The sequence below is a fragment of the Electrona antarctica genome (assembly GCF_951216825.1).
Source record: "Electrona antarctica genome assembly, chromosome: 7".
NCBI classification, from domain to species: Eukaryota; Metazoa; Chordata; class Actinopteri; order Myctophiformes; family Myctophidae; genus Electrona; species Electrona antarctica.
The window spans coordinates 45,977,402-45,999,983 of NC_136812.1; positions in this window are offsets into that span (position 1 = coordinate 45,977,402).

Below are 22,582 nucleotides of genomic sequence, written 5' to 3' on the forward strand. Positions count from 1 at the left end.
GCTAAAAGGTTTGGGAAGCTATAGACCCCTCTGGGAGATGGATTGCTGAGGTTGAGCCCCGGCGCCATGCAGGTACTGGGACACCACATCCAGTGGTGTCCCCTACCTGCTGCGCCACACCCAAGCTGTGCTAATCAATCTCTGAGTTGAAGGTGCCCGGGATCGAACCCATAATGAGGCGAGTGCTCTACCGACTGAGCTACCCGGACACAAGCATCAAAACAGGTTAGACTAGAAAAAGTGCCCTTCTGGGCACAAGTCTCCACCAGGAGGATAGGAGTGTGTGTGATTTGTACAAAACGGGTACCAAGCGGGCTACTCCTGAAAAGTTTAGAAGCCAATCGTAGGCAATGAAGGTGGATTACATGACTATGGAGAGCATGTGTACCGATTTGCATGAAATTTGGATAACATCTGAAGGAGTAATATTAGAAATTGTGTTTTACATATGTCGGCCTCCTGATGGCGCTATAAAGAGCAGATGTGAAAAATTCCAGGCAAAGGTTTTTCCTTGGCCTCTAGGGAGTTGGCATACAAAGTTATCCACAAATCCGTGCAGTTGGAGGTAAAAACACTTTTCGGCCAGTTATAGCGCCACCATGAGGCTGAGTTGAAAATTTTCACGTGGCATTTCTTCCTCGGCCTAGTGGGAATGTGCGTGCGCAATTTCACGGAAATCACACAATGTGTTCATGATTTGCAGCATTTTGTTTGAAACTGAACACTCCTGCGAACTTTGGAAGCCAATCTTAGCCAATCAGGATGGAGTCTGAGAAATCTGAAAGACCCGTTTGGTTGAATGGCTCTAGAGAGACTGTGTACCAATTTGCGTGATGTTTTGACAAAATCTGTAGGTGTACTGTCCAAAAACTTGTTTTGCACAAAGCGGCCTCCTGGTGGCGCTATAACAGGCCGTTCTGGAAATTTTGGGGCAGAGGTTCATCGTTGGCATCCAGGGAGGGTGTGTGCAAAATGTGGCATCGACCGGGTTAACAGTGCCGGAGATTAGCTGTTCACAGACGGACACACGGACGGACACACAGACGGACGGACGGACGGACGGACACACGGACGGACGGACGGAGTGCAAAACATACTCTCTCCCCATGCCTTCGGCCTGGTGGAGACAATTGTCATGGAGCTGACCACAACAGGGACCACGCACACACACACACACACACACACACACACACACACGCACACGATTAGTGTTGAGTCAGTTCAGCTGTGGTAGATCAGCTCCTCTGATGTCCAGCACACCTGCAACTCTGATGAGTTTGATAGAGTGTCTACAAGTGCACATCTCCTAGCTCTGCCCTTTACCTGGTATCACGTGTGCTTAGAAGAGCCGCTTGGTAAGTGGTCATGCTTTAGTTGTACTTAAATACTGTTGCATTTCTGTATTTTGTGTGGAATTGCATTTAAATCCAAACTGTTACTTTCCACGATTCAAATCCAAAAATACCATGTCATCTACAAGCTCAAAATAACGTTGCTTCGAGCTTGTTGATGCTTTTGGGTGGTGCTGTAGAATGATCAAGTAGGACGTTATCTCAGAGGTTTCTGCCCACCAGCAACGCCACAAACATATCTCTGGCTTAGCCGCAATTTGCAACTCTATATTTTTTTTACAATGGGATGAATATAGAGTTGCAATACCCTCCATTGACTCCCCACTCATCATATTGCGTTTGCGATCTGCTGGTCTTAAACAACGTTAAACTCACCAACATTGCAGCTGTAGTCCAAGCTTGAATTATGCTCTTTCAATCTGCCAAGCTTGTTTTTCATGAAAATCCCCCGTAGACATGTTATGAGCTACTTTCTGTCCAAAATATTCATATAAGTGATATTCCTGCCGTAATATTCAACCTGCCGTAAAACAAGACGTGTGGGAGAGCGCTTGTTTAATAGAAGGCCGTGTGTGACGGGGCGTCGCGCTGCATCGGCCTCTTCTTTGGGTGTCTTACCTACGCAGGTAAGATTCTATTAAACAAGCGCTCTCCCACACGTCTTGTTTTACGGCAGGTTGAATATTACGGCAGGAATATCACTTGCGGAATATTTTGGACAGAAAGTAGCTCATAACATGTCTATGGGGGATTTTTATGAAAAACAAGCTCGACAGATTGAAAGAGCATAATTCAAGCTTGGACTACAGCTGCAATGTTGGTGAGTTTAATGTCGTAATATGATGAGTGGGGAGTCAATGGAGGGTATTGCAACTCTATATTCATCATAGTTTTTACAGTATGTAGTCTTTCATATGGTGAACATCATTCTGTTGGTCTTAACAAGTAAATGCTTTTGAAAAGCTACTGTACATTCTTTTACGCCTTTTGGTGTTTGCATTATGTTATGCTTTAGCTATTGGAAAATAGCAGATCTACAAGCTCATAGCGTGCCACCGAGTGGCGCGCTACGAGCTTGTAGGTCTGCTATTTTTGAAAAATCGAAGAACGACTGACATGGCAACATAGCTTTTTTTTCCCCCCAGAAAACTGTCAGGATGTAGACATTTTTAGAATCTGATTGTAAAGTTGCCCGAACGGCCAAGGCTCCAAGAATCGACAGTCCAAGAATGTAGATCTTTTTTGGTATTTTATTTACCTCAAAACACAGAGTGAACGACCCATGCTGGATTTGACTGTGCAGGCAAAAACAATACTTATCGACAATACACTTTCAAATAACAGAAAGTAAGAAATGAACTAAACTAAGGAAAAACAACAAACCAAGAACTTAAGAAACTGAAACAGGCTATGCCTTCCTGGAAGGCCCTGGCAGCTCTCCCTTGGAGTTGTCTACTTTGTTAGTCTCACGCAACACTGATCATTTTCCACTCGGGCTTCTCCCCCAAACATTTCCACAAGCCTCCCTTATATACCAGGTGAGACCCACCCACAATGATTAGTAATTGGACCAATCTACTCAAACAAGGTAAACCATGACCCATGAGTTAGACCAACTATACAATTACACATTTCCTTCATAGAGTCTGAATGTTTTCCAAGGCATCAAATCAAACACCAAACAATTAAGATAGCATTAGGCAACACATAAGTATATGATGCTACACATAGCCACACCTCCAAGGAGCTTGATGACAGTCAATTCATGAAAGCAGCTGTGCAGTGTGCATTTGTAATGTTCCGTTTTACATTGTGGAGTCTTCTTGTGTATAGGGCACGGGTTGCCCCGTGACACTGATCTCAGGTCAAAATGGGTTAAAAAAAGTTTGTTTTTGTAAAGCTACTCATTGTCTCCTTGATGTTCCACCATCCAGGGCTCCAGGGGAACTCCTGCTGCAGCACCAGCACCACGCCCTGTTTTCAACAGCAGTATGGGACGCTGGAGGCTCCTACCAGCAAGGCCAAGGAGCGGTCCGAGGTATATTCACACACACACACGTGGTCAACAGAGCAGTAGACCGTAAAACGACACATCATGGATTAACATTCTCAGTCGCCACGACTGATTTCAGTCATTTGGATTCCATAGAAGATGTCTTCTATTAGGCCAGTCAATCTAAGATAGTGGAAAGGGCCATGACCCCAAATAAATTACAATGGTAATTGTTCAAGGTTTTGTTTTTATGATCATTAGGGTCATCCAAATAACATATGAAAAAATGTATTATATACATTTTGGGTCATTTCGGAGCAGGAATTTTGTAACTATGTAAATGGTTCCTATCGCCAGGTGTAGGTCAATGTCAAATTTCAGGTGGTGCCTGAAAGGTGGTTCACAGCTGCACAGACATGCTCCTAGTGCAGTGGTTCGTGGTTCCCAAACCTTTTCATGTCAAGGACCCCCAAAATTGACACTTATCAGCCTTTACTTTCTAGAGTAACCCTAAACTTTGGCACACTACTCCTCCCACAGTTTTGACTGTACGCACTTGAGCCATATATATGTCAAATTGACCGGAAGCTGCTATTAACAATATATTCTGAACAGATATAAGTCCTCATGTCCTATTATGCCCCTCTGATGTCGGAACCAAAATGTTTTTATTTATTTGACTTTACTTAATTGAGTTTTTTTTGTTTTGTTTTTTTAGTCCACCCCCCCCCCCCCCCCCTTCACAACTTTAGGACCACCATAACCCAGGCCTCTGGTTATGTCCCAAACAGGCCTGGGTTGTGGTCCCCCCCCCCCCCCCAGTCTCCTCGGACCATCCCGTCCTTACAGGGTGCACTGGGAGGCCCGGTCACCTCCCAGCTGCCCTCTACTGCCCAGGGCAAGGTGAGTCATACCCACACCTCTGATGTCGGAACCAAAATGTATTTTTTATTTGACTTTACTTAATTGTGTTTTTTTTTTTCAGTCCCCCCCCCCCCCCCCCCCCCCCTTCAAAACTTGGGGACCACCATAACCCAGGCCTCTGGTTATGTCCCAAACAGGCCTGGGTTGTGGTCCCCCCCCCCCTCGAATCCTAACCACTAGGACAATCAAGGATTGGCCGTACTGTAGCTACGAGACGCCTCTCCCCCTTTAAGAGTCATGGGCGTGGCCACGGAGCTCTGGGCTACACCCGACAGACCCTCCAGGACACTTTGGGACTTTGTAAAGGTTTTTACTCATTTCACTTAAGGTCTACAGTGCCACTTGCTGGTTCAAGAACAGCATTATAACTTGTGTCTCAACCCATGTGGTATACATGATCAAATGTCCTTGTGGTTTAGCATATATTGGGAAAACTACTAGACAGTTAAAACAGAGAATGAGCGAACATAAGAGCTCTATTCGAAGAAATGACCGTGAATATCCTGTTGCCATTCATTTCAATGATCTTAAACATGACATCTCCACTTTTCGCTTTATTGGAATAGAACAAGTCAAACTACCAGCCAGAGGTGGTAACCATGATGTCCTGCTCAAACAACGCGAAGCGTACTGGATACACACATTGCAAACTCTCTACCCGAAAGGGTTGAATGATGAGCTATTATTAAATGTTATGCTGTAATCCATAAACTGTATTTATTATATCATTGATTTGAACTTCATGTCCAGTGGGGTACTAAAAGCACCATGTGTCTTCTTTTCTATCCATTATGTCCACTCTTGTTTGAGTATGGACTTTTTTGACATTTATTTACTTATTAATTAATTGTATGTTGATTTCCTTCCATGTATTATGGCATGACACTTATATATTATTCCCTGTATTATTGTAATTGGTGACTTTCAATAATATACTAGGAATGTTCTATAGAAGTACTGCACCTTAAGTCACATGACTTGGTTCTTCACAGCTGCTATCTATTGAATGATTACTATATACAATTTGATTGGTTGTTCAAACCTACTGTTGTGTATTTAATGAATGTCAGCCTATTCTCAAACTATGCCTGAAGAAGGCCGAAAGGCCGAAACGTTGCATATGACTCTTTAAATAAAGTTCTTGAACCAGCAAGTGGCAGTGTGCGGGTCTCTCCTCCTTCCTCATAACGTTTGCTGTACTGCCAGGACCTATACGCACCTGCTATAAAACTGAACCGGGTGTGCGGAAGTCATCCCTTGAATACTTAAGGTCTACAAAAACAAGACGAAAGTGCTGCTGCGGATTGTGTCAAATCAGAGGGAGAGGTTCTTGGTTTATCTATGATGATCGTAGATTAATATTTATATGCTTTTGTTTTCCTTGCTTACTGTAAGATGCTCTGCTAAAAAAATGACTTTACACTAGAGGAAGGCATATATGCACCTGCTTTTTGTAATATTTGGTTATAAGGTTATGGTATAATGTTTCTGTGTGTATGTGCTTGTGTATTATACTTGTTGTACTGTGTGTCCATGTATGTAAAATCATTGCTGTAAATGTTCTTGTTTGTATACAGGGCGCCATTAAAAAAGAGACCCTGGTCTCAATTGGATTCCCCTGAAATAAAGGTTTCAATCAAAAAAAAATGCCTACATTCTAAAAAGGTTAATGCAGTCATGACACTTTCATTCCCCTGTCTTATCATTTCCATCTTAACATGTTATAATAAATATGTTTGTTCTACTGTGTAGAGCCTAAATGTGCAGGTGCAGTACTATTTCAACACAGTGTGGGTGTATAATTCTATTTTTGGTGTTTTGTTTGGCTCGATCAGTCACAAAAAACACACCTGACTGAATTAATCTCATTAAAAATTAACAGTTGCCACCTAGTGGCACAACTGCTGTTGTTTTAAACAGCAGTTCAATATAAAACCTGTCCATTCCCTCTTTGAACTCTTAAATGGTGATTCATACTTTAAACTAGACCATTTTAGATGAGTCACCACTTTTATGAGTTTATAGTAAATCAGCTTTAATTTATCCTTAGTAGCCTCACTGTTCCTTTTAGCCTTTATTATAATGAAGTGCCCTTTTGTTGTGACATCACGCTGTTCAGGTTAAATTATTAATGGTAATTAAAGGTATATTCAGTGATTTCACTTAATTCAAATATTGAATCCACTTGCAAAGGCAACCATAGATTATATTTAGACTGGATTGAATCCACTTGCAAAGGCAACCATAGATTATATTTAGACTGGATTGAATCCACTTGCAAAGACAACCATAGACATGTGACATTATGCTATTTAGAAATTATACCTTTTTGGCAGCATGCACGATGTTCACCATGAAAAACCAGACAAGCTACAGACAGGTTTCATGACCTTTATCTATTGAGTTCAGAACAGATAATACATTATCTATTGAGTTCAGAACAGGCCTCAGTGTTAATTTTGTTGCCTATAAGACTAAAATACTCGGATGACAATATTTAGTCGACTAAGACTAGACTTAGCCATTTCAGATGACTAAATAGGACTAAAACTAAACGGTGTGCTAATCAAAAGACAACAAAAGACATCACTATGACTTTCATTGTCAATGAATTTAATGTTTGTGCAGGACAGTTTGTCAAATAGACTAACTCATATTTTGCTGTCCAAATGAACACGGGTGAAGACGATGATCACGTGATGAGGACACATGGTCCTGTATGATGATGATGATCCTCAGACTCCTCCTCCAGGGTCTTCATCATCAAGCTGTGGGTGAAGAGCATTGAATCAGGGGGCATCAATGTGTGTGTGTGTGTCCGCATGCGTGCGTGCGTGCGTGCGGTTCCACACCTTTCTGGCACTGCAGAATGAGCAGGAGGCAGAAGTCCTGTTTCTTGCATCCCTTGCTGTCCTCAGCCATCTTGTCGACGTCGACATGACAGCTCTGCTGCCCTTTACAACTGGACAGGAAGCAGAGAAGAAGCTTACAAAACGCTCTGGCGTGTGTGACATTTTTAGATGTCTAAACTATAGGCATTTAACAGACACTCTTAATCTAAAGTGATTTACAATAAGCAGCTAAGATAGTCACACATCAAATGCACATACATAATATAGGATCACATGCACATTTAACCAACGTCCTATCATCCTCAGTCAAAACTTAAAGGACCACTTCACCACTTTTAAATTTATCTTCATATAACAGGTCCTCACTAATAATCATGATAAAATGGCACAATTATTGTCTCCACCAGGCCGAAGGCATGGGGAGAGAGTATGTTTTGCACTCCGTCCGTGTGTGTGTGTGTGTCCGTCCGTCCGTCCTTCCTTCCGTCCGTCTGTGTACAGCTAATCTCCGGCACCGTTAACCCGGTCGATGCCAAACTTTGCACACACACTCCCTGGATGCCAACGATGAACCTCTGCCCCACATTTTCCAGAACGGCCTGTTATAGCGCCACCATGAGGCAGCTTTTCACATGTTTTACCTAAAACTGCACCGATCTGCGTGAAACGTTGCATGCACACTCCCTAGAGGCCAAGGACAAACCTTTGACCTGCATTTTCCGCATCTGCCTTTTATAGCGCCACCAGGAGGCCGACTTTTGTAAAACACATTTTTTGATATTACTCCTCCAGATTCTGTCCAAAAATCTCACAAATCGTTACACAGTATCTCTATGGTCATGTGCTCAAGTCGGATCTGTCCGATATTTCATATTCCATCCTAATTGGCTATAATTGGCTTTCACAGTTTGCAAGATTGCCCCGTTTTGAACAAAAGCCTCAAATCATGAACGCAGCATGCAATTTACGTGAAATCTTTCACACATTTTCTTACTGGGCTGAGGAATATATCCCACCCTTTTCACATTGGCCTGTTATAGCGCCACCAACAGGTTGATTTTTGCAAAACACATTTTTGGAACAAAATGCCTCAAATCATCCAATTGCCATCAAAGGCAAACATGTTTATATTACTCCTAAACATTTTGCCAAACATCTCTGCAGTCCTATCCTCCTGGTGGAGACCTGTGCCCAGAAGGGCACTTTTTCTAGTTTCCTACTCAGTCTGTGTCTCATAGGAGGGCTGTGGGCAGTTCAGAAACCCGTCCACCAGTGACATCATCGTTAGGCAAAATGTTTTTAAACTATTTATTTTTACAAAAATGTTTAGATTTGTATTATCGTGAGAACGATGGCTTCCATTTTCGCATTGCAACTTCTCAGAACAAGAAAGCCTGAAGTTTCTATTAGCTTGGATTCCTCATCGATGATGTCACTGGAGGACGGGTTTCTGAACTGCCCACAGCCCTCCTATGAGAGACAGACTGAGTAGGAGAAAAACAATGTGGCATTTTATCATGATTATTAGTGAGGACCTGAGAAAGATAGATGAAGAGGTGGAAAGTCTGGTGACGCGATGTTACTGCTGTAGGCTATATCTTTTGTTGCTTTTCTTGTTTTTTTTGCTGCCTTGATTGCGCCCGAGAGGCCCAATGGACGCTACGCTTCGGTGCGTGCGCGTGTGTGCGTGCGTGTGCGCATGCGACCAGTGCATTCTTACTTCAACTCTAGTTCCAGTCTCAGGTTCATCATACAGGTAGACCAGGGCTTGTAGTTGAAGTATCCTTTTATTTTTCTATACGTAGCTCCTCCCACTCTGAAGCCTTGTCCTTCCGCTGCAGAGAGGAGCAACCAGACAGTCCAGAAAACGTCCACGTCAAACATCAGTAACAATTGTTTTTAAATTGAGGGAAAATGTATTGTATTATTAGAGTTCCAACTTACGACAGCTTAAGGTCTCTGGGTGGCTACTGCATACCTTTGGGCGCATATACCCTGGATGTGCGCGCGCGCGCGCAAACACACACACACACACACACACACACACACACACACACACACACACACACACACACACACGTTTATCTAAATTCTACAAAAGGCAAAGAAATTCAATATTCAAATTTCGTATTGATATATTTCATGAGGTCAACATCCACTTGTCTAATTAAATTAAGGTGTAAATAAATCAATTGGATGTAACTGATTAATGAGTTGATAATGTGTACTCACCCTCCCAGCAGTTAGCCTCCCAGCACACAGAGGCCAACACTGAAACACAAACATTTAAAAGCACACATGAAACTAAGATGTTTAATGGGTAACAGGCCTCCAGAGAGAGAGAGCGAGTCTGCTCTCTAACGCTACCCGCCTATGAGCACTCATCCTGGGCATAGGATCAGTGGCGTGCACAGATAGACACTAGGGGGTGCTAGAGCACCCCCTGCCCTTTTGGCAATGTGCCCTTTTTTTTGATTTTTCAAAAATAGCAGACCTACAAGCTCATAGCGCGCCACTCGGTGGCGCGCTATGAGCTTGTAGATCTGCTATTTTTCAATAGCTAAAGCATAACATAATGCTAACACCAAAAGGGGTTCCCGCCCAAAATGGATTAAGGCAACCGGCCGGTTCCACGCGCTGCACAAGGTGCCCTTTTTTAACTTGAGCACCTGCCCCTCTAAATGTCTGTGCACGCCACTGCATAGGATTGACCCATACAAGTAGATCTATAAACACACCACGTGTAGCCATGAAACTAATGATAGTAGCTTCATGATGAACTCATGATGAATTCATGATGAATTCATGATGAATTCATGATGAATTCATGATGAATTTTAATGTACGATGTTCCAATGCATTTAACCACATGAACCCTATTCTGATCTGCTACGTTCACCCAATGTTTCAAGTTTGTTATTAAGGGCTGAAAGCTATGGTCCAGCAGGTCTGTATGTCGTCGTAAAAAGCATGCAGAACTAATGTTATTTCGTGTGAAGTGAGGGGCACTCTTATCATCGTACATCATGATGTAAATTATCCATCCATTGTCAATGTCGAATGTAATGTTTGTGTAAGACGAAAATAGCCAATTTGTTCCTCCACATAGACGTAAATTCTACATTCATTGTCAATGGGAATTTAATGTTTGTGTAAGACGAAAATCTACACTAATAGCTGAATATATATAGAGCCCCTCAAAAATGGATAACATATAGTACGGTCCTATGTGTGTGTGTTATCTTAAATAAATAGTCTTTGAAGAGTCTCTATACTCACCGATGAGGAAGCACAGGAGCCGCAGGTTGGTCATCTTGTCAGATCAAAGCTGATCCACTGATGTGTTCGTCCTGCTTCAAACCATATGCTCTTTATATACACTGTAGTCCTGCTTATGATGAATACACTTTACATTCACTTATACAACTCTGTTATCTTATGACAAACACACTTTACATTTACTTTACTCTGTTTGATCTCAAACTGTCAGAGCCTATATAACTCAATATTTGAGTAGGTTTCCAAGCTAATGACGACGACCACCCAGCCTGCAGGGTATATCTGCATTTCTGTAGATGACATTTCATGTAAAGAAAACTGCAGTGCCGAGCAGGGAGAAATCCAGCAGAGCCGAACGCCAAGTCTAATATCATATGCACACTCATTACTCATTCTGTAATAAATATTGGTTTAACTATTCGTGAGTTGTCTGACTGAACTGAGGTTTAACATATAGTGAGCTCAGGATTATATAGGGTTGGGTTTAGGTACTGTATAGTTTTACTGTGGTTAGGGTCAGCTATTTATTTAATCATGTGTCTTATTACCACTGTTATGCTGATGAAACCCAGCTGTATTTTGCTTTTAAACCCTCGATCTGATCATAGCAAATTGTCTATTTTAAAAGATTGTCTGTCTTCCATTAAAGACTGGATGGCAGAAGATTTTCTTCAATTAAACCCGGACAAAACTGAAGTCCTTATCATAGGCCCTGATATTATATGCAATGACATAAAGCAGTCCCTGGGTCCTTCATCAGCACACTTCCCAAAAGTTTCAAAGAACCTAGGAGTGTTATTTGACCAGCAAATGAATTTCGAGCCACATATTAAAAAGGTGGTTCAAACCTGTTTCTTTCAGCTAAGAAACATTGCCAAAATCAAGTCGCTTTTAACCCCTCGAGATCTGGAACAACTCATTCATGCTTTTATTTCTTCCCGACTGGACTATTGTAACTCATTATTCACTACCCTCAGTCGCTCCTCAATTCACCGCCTCCAGTTGGTGCAGAATGCAGCTGCCAGACTTTTAACGAACACTTTTAGAAGGTCTCATATCACCCCTGTGCTTACTGCTTTACATTGGCTTCCAAATTCCAATTGACTGCAGAATTGTTTTTAAAATTGTATTAATCAATTTTAAAGCTCTCCATGGGCTGTCTCCTATGTACATAACTGAACTACTATCCCCCAAAGCAAATGTGAGAACTCTTAGGTCTTCATGTAAAGACTTTCTTAAGTTTCTAAAACAAGATTAAGAACTAAAGGCGATAGAGCTTTTGCGGTTGTAGCCCCTACCCTATGGAATGAATTACCCCTTTTCCTAAGGAGGGCAGAATCTGTCGATACGTTCAAAAAGCTGCTAAAAACCCATTTGTTTCGCAAGCACTTTGGTTTGTAATACTGTATCTATGTACTGTACTGCACGTTTATATATTTTATCACTACTCTAATGTACTGCATTGTGTTGTCGTTTTATTGTTGATCTATGTGATGCTCTTGTTTTATTTCATTTTATTTATTGTACAGCACCTTGTGACATTTGTTTTGAAAGGCACTTTATAAATAAAATGTACCTTTACCATTTACCTTAAAATGCTCATTAATCTCTTCTTTCTCTGACATTGGATCTTCTATATATTTTTATGCTGCTAATGATGAATACATAGTTTACATTCACTTATACTACACTGTTTGAGCTCAAACTGTCAGCACCTAACTCAATATTTGATTACGTTTTTTAATCTAAAGACAATCCACCCAGATGGTTGGGATCTGCTCAGAGGAGCGCCCATGGCTAGTGAATGTAAAGTACATGCAATGAGGTCAGTACAGTGCCGTGTACGTTGTTTTTGAGTGATGAAAAGCACATGCAAGCACAACTCAATACAAAGACTGTTACTGTGGACGACACACTGATAAAGCATTACACTTGTTTACAACAGGGTCCACCTTTTTCAATTCATCAGAACATTGACGAACAAACAGGAAATATGTAAGGAGGTAAAAAGGGAAAGGAAACAGTAAGGGAGAAAGGGGGCGAGGGGCGCGATTCAGATTTTACGGGGGCCAGTTTCGAATTGCAGCTAGGTGCCCTTTGAGAGCGGTTTTGAAGGAGTCAAGGGATTCGCATGTCTTAATGGCAACGTGACGTTGATTGATTGATTGAAAATGTTATTAACAGTTTGTAGAATGGGTACTACAGTTCAACAACAGTACAGGTCAATACAAAATCTTCTAAGAGGATAAAACCATAAAAAGCACTAAGACTTGTTTACATAAGGGTCCTCCATTTTCAATTTATCAGAACATTTAAAGACATACAAATATAGAAATGTATATAGAAAGTTAGAAAAACAGGGAAAACATGTATTGTACAGTATAGAAAAATAATAGGAGTGGGGCGGGAAGGAGTCTTTTGAAGGAGTCTAGGGATTCACATTTCTTAACAGCTGTTGGTAGGGCGTTCCACATTTTAGTGGCATAGTAGCAAGATTAATTTAACCCCTTGTTTGAGCCGTGGAACTCCCTCTGGTGTTGTGATTGTGGACTTCATTGACATTAAGGACAACGGTAAAAAATGAGCAGGGGTGAGGTATGGGTTCTGGGAGTGAGGCCAAGTAGTAGCCTGACCAGTTTGTTTTGGGATGTCTGGAGCCTTGTTTTAGGGCCTTTGAGGTGCTGTGGTACCATGAGGTGCATGCAATCAAAGAGAATACCTTGTATGAGGGCTCCTGTTAGGGTCTTCGAGGTATAGCAGCAGCCCCCCGACCGTCGATGGCCCTCTCGCCAATGGCCCGGGTCATCCCATGCATACTAACGTTAAAACTAACCCGTGGCTCCCGACATGAGTGGTGGCAGTTTTAAACTAACCCTCAGCACGTTAAAACTAGCCTGGCTTTGGCCAGACTCAGAACGTGGACTCACTGACACTTCCTCCAGTGAATCCACGTTATGAACTTATGGTTATGTGTCTGGCCAAAGGCAGGACTGGTTTATGTCAAGGAGCTCCCCCTTGTGATGTCAAATGTACACTTCTCTGTAGCATCAGTATGATTATTGACTATATTCATTTTCCCTCAGGACATCATGGAGTCATTCTCTCTTCTCTGTAGCTATATGATTATTGTCTACATTCTCCCTCAGGACATCATGAAGTCAGTATCATCATATAGGGAACATCTCTCTCGTTACAGTGAGGCTGCTTTTAGTCCATATATGCCCCCCAGCAGTGGTGGCGTGTCGCTGCGCATCGCGACAAGCTTGTGAGCTTGTAGATCTGCTATTTCCCCCCAAAAATCGTGAAATAAAATGTGGAATATTTGGAATGTTTTTGAACATTCTAACGTCATAAATGTGCTACGGGGCTCTCCCCTGTCACGAAACATTTTCAGATGGGGGTTAGGGACAAATACATGGGAACCATATGGCATGAAAATATTTGAGAACCTCTGGTTTAAATAATAATTTAAAAGTTTGGAAGCGAGCCCAAATAAGCAACTATACAGAAAAGATCACACCCGTGTGAACTGAGTGGTGCAACTCCCCTCTCCCCCTGCCTCTCTCTCTCTTCTCTCTCTCTCTCTCTCTCTCTCTCTCTCTCTCTCTCTCTCTGTGTAATTAGCAGGCAACAGTGCAACACTATCTCTCTCTCTCTCTGTTTCTGGCACAACAGCGCCACTTTTGTCCCTACTGGTACTCATAGTCACATAGGTGAGGACACATAGGTGAGGACGGACGAACATTGCTGTTCCTTGGAGTGGTTGCACCACTCAAAAACAAGCCCTAAATCGCTTATAATAAGCAGACATGGCAACGCTGGACGCTGGTTGATGCACAAAGTTATATCATGGCCAGGTAGGAAAAAACATAAAATCAATATGCCTATAACATGAAACAATAAGTGAAGCATCAACCAATTAGGTTTTGCCTTCTATTGACTAATATAAGACACATTTTACGCTGTTGCCACAACTAGTAAAATGTTATATTGGTGTGCAACTGGCCTAAACTAAATTGAATAGGAAGTTAATTTTTTCTTTTTCTGTTTTTGCAGCATGTTCATCATGAAAAACAAGACAAGCTACAGGTTTCATGACATGACTTTAATTTGAGGCTCACAGATAATATTAGATTACATTACACTATATCTTGTGAGGACAGATATGCCTCAGTCAGTCAGCCACACATGACGAAGAAACATTGTCTCGTATTCTTGATGACAATGATGACAGGAGGATTGCAGGCTGTTCCTCACCTGCTCCCGGGGTCTTCATCAAGGAGCTGTGGTCCTGTGGACGAAGCACAATGAACACATTCACACCCAGTGGTGTAAAGTAACATGTAAGTATATGTACTTGCAAGTACTGTACCTTTTCCGGTATCTTTTACTTTACTATTTTCAGTACTTTTACTTCTTCTCCAGTACATCTCAGAGGCGAATATTGCACTTTTTATTTATTTACATAGGCCAAAAAACAATTCTAAAATTTAGAAAGCGTCTCTGATGATTCACAGAGCTGGACTGTCTCAGTTCAAACAGTAAAGTAAATAACAGGCCGGAGAGGCTTATTGTCGGCATCCGCCATATAGCGGGAATCTTTCCCCGAGTGTGAAGTAAAACTAGCAGATCTACAAGCTCACAACATGTCACATCGCGGCGTGTTGTGAGCTTGTAGATCGGCTAATTTTACTAGTTTGGGTCCTGGGGAGACGTAACATTTCTCTTTTGGGTCTCGAGCTAAAAGGTTTGGGAAGCTATAGACCCCTCTGGGAGATGGATTGCTGAGGTTGAGCCCCGGCGCCATGCAGGTACTGGGACACCACATCCAGTGGTGTCCCCTACCTGCTGCGCCACACCCAAGCTGTGCTAATCAATCTCTGAGTTGAAGGTGCCCGGGATCGAACCCATAATGAGGCGAGTGCTCTACCGACTGAGCTACCCGGACACAAGCATCAAAACAGGTTAGACTAGAAAAAGTGCCCTTCTGGGCACAGGTCTCCACCAGGAGGATAGGAGTGTGTGTGATTTGTACAAAACGGGTACCAAGCGGGCTACTCCTGAAAAGTTTAGAAGCCAATCGTAGGCAATGAAGGTGGATTACATGACTATGGAGAGCATGTGTACCGATTTGCATGAAATTTGGATAACATCTGAAGGAGTAATATTAGAAATTGTGTTTTACATATGTCGGCCTCCTGATGGCGCTATAAAGAGCAGATGTGAAAAATTCCAGGCAAAGGTTTTTCCTTGGCCTCTAGGGAGTTGGCATACAAAGTTATCCACAAATCCGTGCAGTTGGAGGTAAAAACACTTTTCGGCCAGTTATAGCGCCACCATGAGGCTGAGTTGAAAATTTTCACGTGGCATTTCTTCCTCGGCCTAGTGGGAATGTGCGTGCGCAATTTCACGGAAATCACACAATGTGTTCATGATTTGCAGCATTTTGTTTGAAACTGAACACTCCTGCGAACTTTGGAAGCCAATCTTAGCCAATCAGGATGGAGTCTGAGAAATCTGAAAGACCTGTTTGGTTGAATGGCTCTAGAGAGACTGTGTACCAATTTGCGTGATGTTTGGACAAAATCTGTAGGTGTACTGTCCAAAAACTTGTTTTGCACAAAGCGGCCTCCTGGTGGCGCTATAACAGGCCGTTCTGGAAATTTTGGGGCAGAGGTTCATCGTTGGCATCCAGGGAGTGTGTGTGCAAAATGTGGCATCGACCGGGTTAACAGTGCCGGAGATTAGCTGTTCACAGACGGACACACGGACGGACACACAGACGGACGGACGGACGGACGGACACACGGACGGACGGACGGAGTGCAAAACATACTCTCTCCCCATGCCTTCGGCCTGGTGGAGACAATTGTCATGGAGCTGACCACAACAGGGACCACACGCACACACACACACGCACGCACACACACACACACACACACACACACACACACACACACACACGATTAGTGTTGAGTCAGTTCAGCTGTGGTAGATCAGCTCCTCTGATGTCCAGCACACCTGCAACTCTGATGAGTTTGATAGAGTGTCTACAAGTGCACATCTCCTAGCTCTGCCCTTTACCTAGTATCACGTGTGCTTAGAAGAGCCGCTTGGTAAGTGGTCATGCTTTAGTTGTACTTAAATACTGTTGCATTTCTGTATTTTGTGTGGAATTGCATTTAAATTTCAAGTGTGTGTGTGTGTGTGCGTGTACGCGTGCGCGTGCCGTGCCGTGTCGTGTGTCCCCAAACTGTTACTTTCCACGATTCAAATCCAAAAATACCATGTCATCTACAAGCTCAAAATAACGTTGCTTCGAGCTTGTTGATGCTTTTGGGTGGTGCTGAATGATCAAGTAGGACGTTATCTCAGAGGTTTCTGCCCACCAGCAACGCCACAAACATATCTCTGGCTTAGCCGCAATTTGCAACTCTATATTTTTTTTACAATGGGATGAATATAGAGTTGCAATACCCTCCATTGACTCCCCACTAATCATATTGCGTTTGCGATCTGCTGGTCTTAAACAACGTTAAACTCACCAACATTGCAGCTGTAGTCCAAGCTTGAATTATGCTCTTTCAATCTGCCAAGCTTGTTTTTCATGAAAATCCCCCGTAGACATGTTATGAGCTACTTTCTGTCCAAAATATTCATATAAGTGATATTCCTGCCGTAATATTCAACCTGCCGTAAAACAAGACGTGTGGGAGAGCGCTTGTTTAATAGAAGGCCGTGTGTGACGGGGCGTCGCGCTGCATCGGCCTCTTCTTTGGGTGTCTTACCTACGCAGGTAAGATTCTATTAAACAAGCGCTCTCCCACACGTCTTGTTTTACGGCAGGTTGAATATTACGGCAGGAATATCACTTGCGGAATATTTTGGACAGAAAGTAGCTCATAACATGTCTATGGGGGATTTTTATGAAAAACAAGCTCGACAGATTGAAAGAGCATAATTCAAGCTTGGACTACAGCTGCAATGTTGGTGAGTTTAATGTCGTAATATGATGAGTGGGGAGTCAATGGAGGGTATTGCAACTCTATATTCATCATAGTTTTTACAGTATGTAGTCTTTCATATGGTGAACATCATTCTGTTGGTCTTAACAAGTAAATGCTTTTGAAAAGCTACTGTACATTCTTTTACGCCTTTTGGTGTTTGCATTATGTTATGCTTTAGCTATTGGAAAATAGCAGATCTACAAGCTCATAGCGTGCCACCGAGTGGCGCCCTACGAGCTTGTAGCGCGCCACTCGCCATGTCAGTCGAAGAACGACTGACATGGCAACATAGCTTTTTTTTTTCCCCCCAGAAAACTGTCAGGATGTAGACATTTTTAGAATCTGATTGTAAAGTTGCCCGAACGGCCAAGGCTCCAAGAATCGACAGTCCAAGAATGTAGATCTTTTTTGGTATTTTATTTACCTCAAAACACAGAGTGAACGACCCATGCTGGATTTGACTGTGCAGGCAAAAACAATACTTATCGACAATACACTTTCAAATAACAGAAAGTAAGAAATGAACTAAACTAAGGAAAAACAACAAACCAAGAACTTAAGAAACTGAAACAGGCTATGCCTTCCTGGAAGGCCCTGGCAGCTCTCCCTTGGAGTTGTCTACTTTGTTAGTCTCACGCAACACTGATCATTCTCCACTCGGGCTTGATCTCCCCCAAACATTTCCACAAGCCTCCCTTATATACCAGGTGAGACCCACCCACAATGATTAGTAATTGGACCAATCTACTCAAACAAGGTAAACCATGACCCATGAGTTAGACCAACTATACAATTACACATTTCCTTCATAGAGTCTGAATGTTTTCCAAGGCATCAAATCAAACACCAAACAATTAAGATAGCATTAGGCAACACATAAGTATATGATGCTACACATAGCCACACCTCCAAGGAGCTTGATGACAGTCAATTCATGAAAGCAGCTGTGCAGTGTGCATTTGTAATGTTCCGTTTTACATTGTGGAGTCTTCTTGTGTATAGGGCACGGGTTGCCCCGTGACACTGATCTCAGGTCAAAATGGGTTAAAAAAAGTTTGTTTTTGTAAAGCTACTCATTGTCTCCTTGATGTTCCACCATCCAGGGCTCCAGGGGAACTCCTGCTGCAGCACCAGCACCACGCCCTGTTTTCAACAACAGTATGGGACGCTGGAGGCTCCTACCAGCAAGGCCAAGGAGCGGTCCGAGGTATATTCACACACACACACACGTGGTCAACAGAGCAGTAGACCGTAAAACGACACATCATGGATTAACATTCTCAGTCGCCACGACTGATTTCAGTCATTTGGATTCCATAGAAGATGTCTTCTATTAGGCCAGTCAATCTAAGATAGTGGAAAGGGCCATGACCCCAAATAAATTACAATGGTAATTGTTCAAAGTTTTGTTTTTATGATCATTAGGGTGATCCAAATGTCTCGATGTTGAAGAAATTCTCCTAATTGAGTTACAGGTATAAGTCCTCATGTCCTATTATGCCCCTCTGATGTCGGAACCAAAATGTTTTTTTTATTTGACTTTACTTAATTGTGTTTTTTTTTTGTTTTTTTTAGTTCCCCCCCCCCCCCTTCACAACTTGAGGACCACCATAACCCAGGCCTCTGGTTATGTCCCAAACAGGCCTGGGTTGTGGTCCCCCCCCCCCCCCCCCCCAGTCTCCTCGGACCATCCCGTCCTCACAGGGTGCACTGGGAGGCCCGGTCACCTCCCAGCTGCCCTCTACTGCCCAGGGCAAGGTGAGAGTCATACCCACACCTCTGATGTCGGAACCAAAATGTATTTTTTTATTTGACTTTACTTAATTGTGTTTTTTTTTCCCAGTCCCCCCCCCCCCCCCCCCCCCCCAAAACTTGGGGACCACCATAACCCAGGCCTCTGGTTATGTCCCAAACAGGCCTGGGTTGTGGTCCCCCCCCCCCCCCCCCCTCGAATCCTAACCACTAGGACAATCAAGGATTGGCCGTACTGTAGCTACGAGACGCCTCTCCCCCTTTAAGAGTCATGGGCGTGGCCACGGAGCTCTGGGCTACACCCGACAGACCCTCCGGGACACTTTGGGACTTTGTAAAGGTTTTTACTCATTTAACTTAAGGTCTACAAAAACAAGACGAAAGTGCTGCTGCGGATTGTGTCAAATCAGAGGGAGAGGACATGGCTTGGCTGCTAAAAACAATATTTAACTTAAAGAAAATCCTCAGTCACAGTAACTCAAGTAGGTGAATTTCTTCAACAGAGACAAGATTGCCCTGCAAACATTAAAGAGAAAATTGCAGTTTAGACATTTAGCAGATGGGCTCATCGACAGACCAGATCAAGAGTCATGTTTCAATCACGTGACGCAACGTCCTGCTGTCTCCTGCATTAAGTGCAATTTCAAAACGGGTGGTAAGGACAGTTAAGTGATTTTCAACGAGCACTTCCAAACTCGAACACTTTTGACAAATAATCACCTGAAATGAATTTATTGATGATAGAAAGTAGCTCATATCATGTCTATATTTTCATGGTGGGTTTACAGTGGATTTTTAAGAAACAAATTGAAAAACTTTGACAGATACAATTAGATCTGAGGATAATGAGGATAAGAGGATATTGCAAGTTTCCGTACAACTGCAATCTTGGAGTTTGCATTGCTACGATATCTAGAATAGATCTACGTATTAAATTTACTTTAGTGGAGTATTTCCAGTTTCCAGTTTGAATACTTTTACTTCTATTCCCCACTATTGAAAATAGCCGATCTACAAGCTCAAGCTTGGTTTATCTATGATGATCGTAGATTAATATTTATATGCTTTTGTTTTCCTTGCTTACTGTAAGATGCTCTGCTAAAAAAATGACCTCACACTAGAGGAAGGCATATATGCACCTGCTTTTTGTAATATTTGGTTATAAGGTTATGGTATAATGTTTCTGTGTGTATGTGCTTGTGTATTATACTTGTTGTACTGTGTGTCCATGTCATGTATGTAAAATCATTGCTGTAAATGTTCTTGTTTGTATACAGGTCGCCATTGAAAAAGAGACCCTGGTCTCAATTGGATTCCCCTGAAATAAAGGTTTCAATAAAAAAAAATGCCTACATTCTAAAAAGGTTAATGCAGTCATGACACTTTCATTCCCCTGTCTTATTTCCATCTTAACATGTTATAATAAATATGTTTGTTCTACTGTGTAGAGCCTAAATGTGCAGGTGCAGTACTATTTCAACACAGTGTGGGTGTATAATTGTATTTTTGGTGTTTTGTTTGGCTCGATCAGTCACAAAAAACACACCTGACTGAATTAATCTCATTAAAAATTAACAGTTGCCACCTAGTGGCACAACTGCTGTTGTTTTAAACAGCAGTTAAATATAAAACCTGTCCATTCCCTCTTTGAACTCTTAAATGGTGATTCATACTTTAAACTAGACCATTTTAGATGAGTCACCACTTTTATGAGTTTATAGTAAATCAGCTTTAATTTATCCTTAGTAGCCTCACTGTTCCTTTTAGCCTTTATTATAATGAAGTGCCCTTTTGTTGTGACATCACGCTGTTCAGGTTAAATTATTAATGGTAATTAAAGGTATATTCAGTGATTTCACTTAATTCAAATATTGAATCCACTTGCAAAGGCAACCATAGATTATATTTAGACTGGATTGAATCCACTTGCAAAGGCAACCATAGATTATATTTAGACTGGATTGAATCCACTTGCAAAGACAACCATAGACATGTGACATTATGCTATTTAGAAATTATACCTTTTTGGCAGCATGCACGATGTTCACCATGAAAAACCAGACAAGCTACAGACAGGTTTCATGACCTTTATCTATTGAGTTCAGAACAGATAATACATTATTGAGTTCAGAACAGGCCTCAGTGTTAATTTTGTTGCCTATAAGACTAAAATACTCGGATGACAATATTTAGATATTTAGTCGACTAAGACTAGACTTAGCCATTTCAGATGACTAAATAGGACTAAAGCTAAACGGTGTGCTAATCAAAAGACAACAAAAGACATCACTATGACTTTCATTGTCAATGAATTTAATGTTTGTGCAGGACAGTTTGTCAAATAGACTAACTCATATTTTGCTGTCCAAATGAACACAGGTGAAGACGATGATCACGTGATGAGGACACATGGTCCTGTATGATGATGATCCTCAGACTCCTCCTCCAGGGTCTTCATCATCAAGCTGTGGGTGAAGAGCATTGAATCAGGGGGCATCAATGTGTGTGTGTGTGTCCGCGTGCGTGCGGTTCCACACCTTTCTGGCACTGCAGAATGAGCAGGAGGCAGAAGTCCTGTTTCTTGCATCCCTTGCTGTCCTCAGCCATCTTGTCGACGTCGACATGACAGCTCTGCTGCCCTTTACAACTGGACAGGAAGCAGAGAAGAAGCTTACAAAACGCTCTGGCGTGTGTGACATTTTTAGATGTCTAAACTATAGGCATTTAACAGACACTCTTAATCTAAAGTGATTTACAATAAGCAGCTAAGATAGTCACACATCAAATGCACATACATAATATAGGATCACATGCACATTTAACCAACGTCCTATCATCCTCAGTCAAAACTTAAAGGACCACTTCACCACTTTTAAATTTATCTTCATATAACAGGTCCTCACTAATAATCATGATAAAATGGCACAATTATTTCCTACTCAGTCTGTGTCTCATAGGAGGGCTGTGGGCAGTTCAGAAACCCGTCCACCAGTGACATCATCGTTAGGCAAAATGTTTTTAAACTATTTATTTTTACAAAAAAAATTAGATTTGTATTATCGTGAGAACGATGGCTTCCATTTTCGCATTGCAACTTCTCAGAACAAGAAAGCCTGAAGTTTCTATTAGCTTGGATTCCTCATCGATGATGTCACTGGAGGACGGGTTTCTGAACTGCCCACAGCCCTCCTATGAGACACAGACTGAGTAGGAGAAAAACAATGTGGCATTTTATCATGATTATTAGTGAGGACCTGAGAAAGATAGATGAAGAGGTGGAAAGTCTGGTGACGCGATGTTACTGCTGTAGGCTATATCTTTTGTTGCTTTTCTTGTTTTTTTTGCTGCCTTGATTGCGCCCGAGAGGCCCAATGGACGCTACGCTTCGGTGCGTGCGCGTGTGTGCGTGCGTGTGCGCATGCG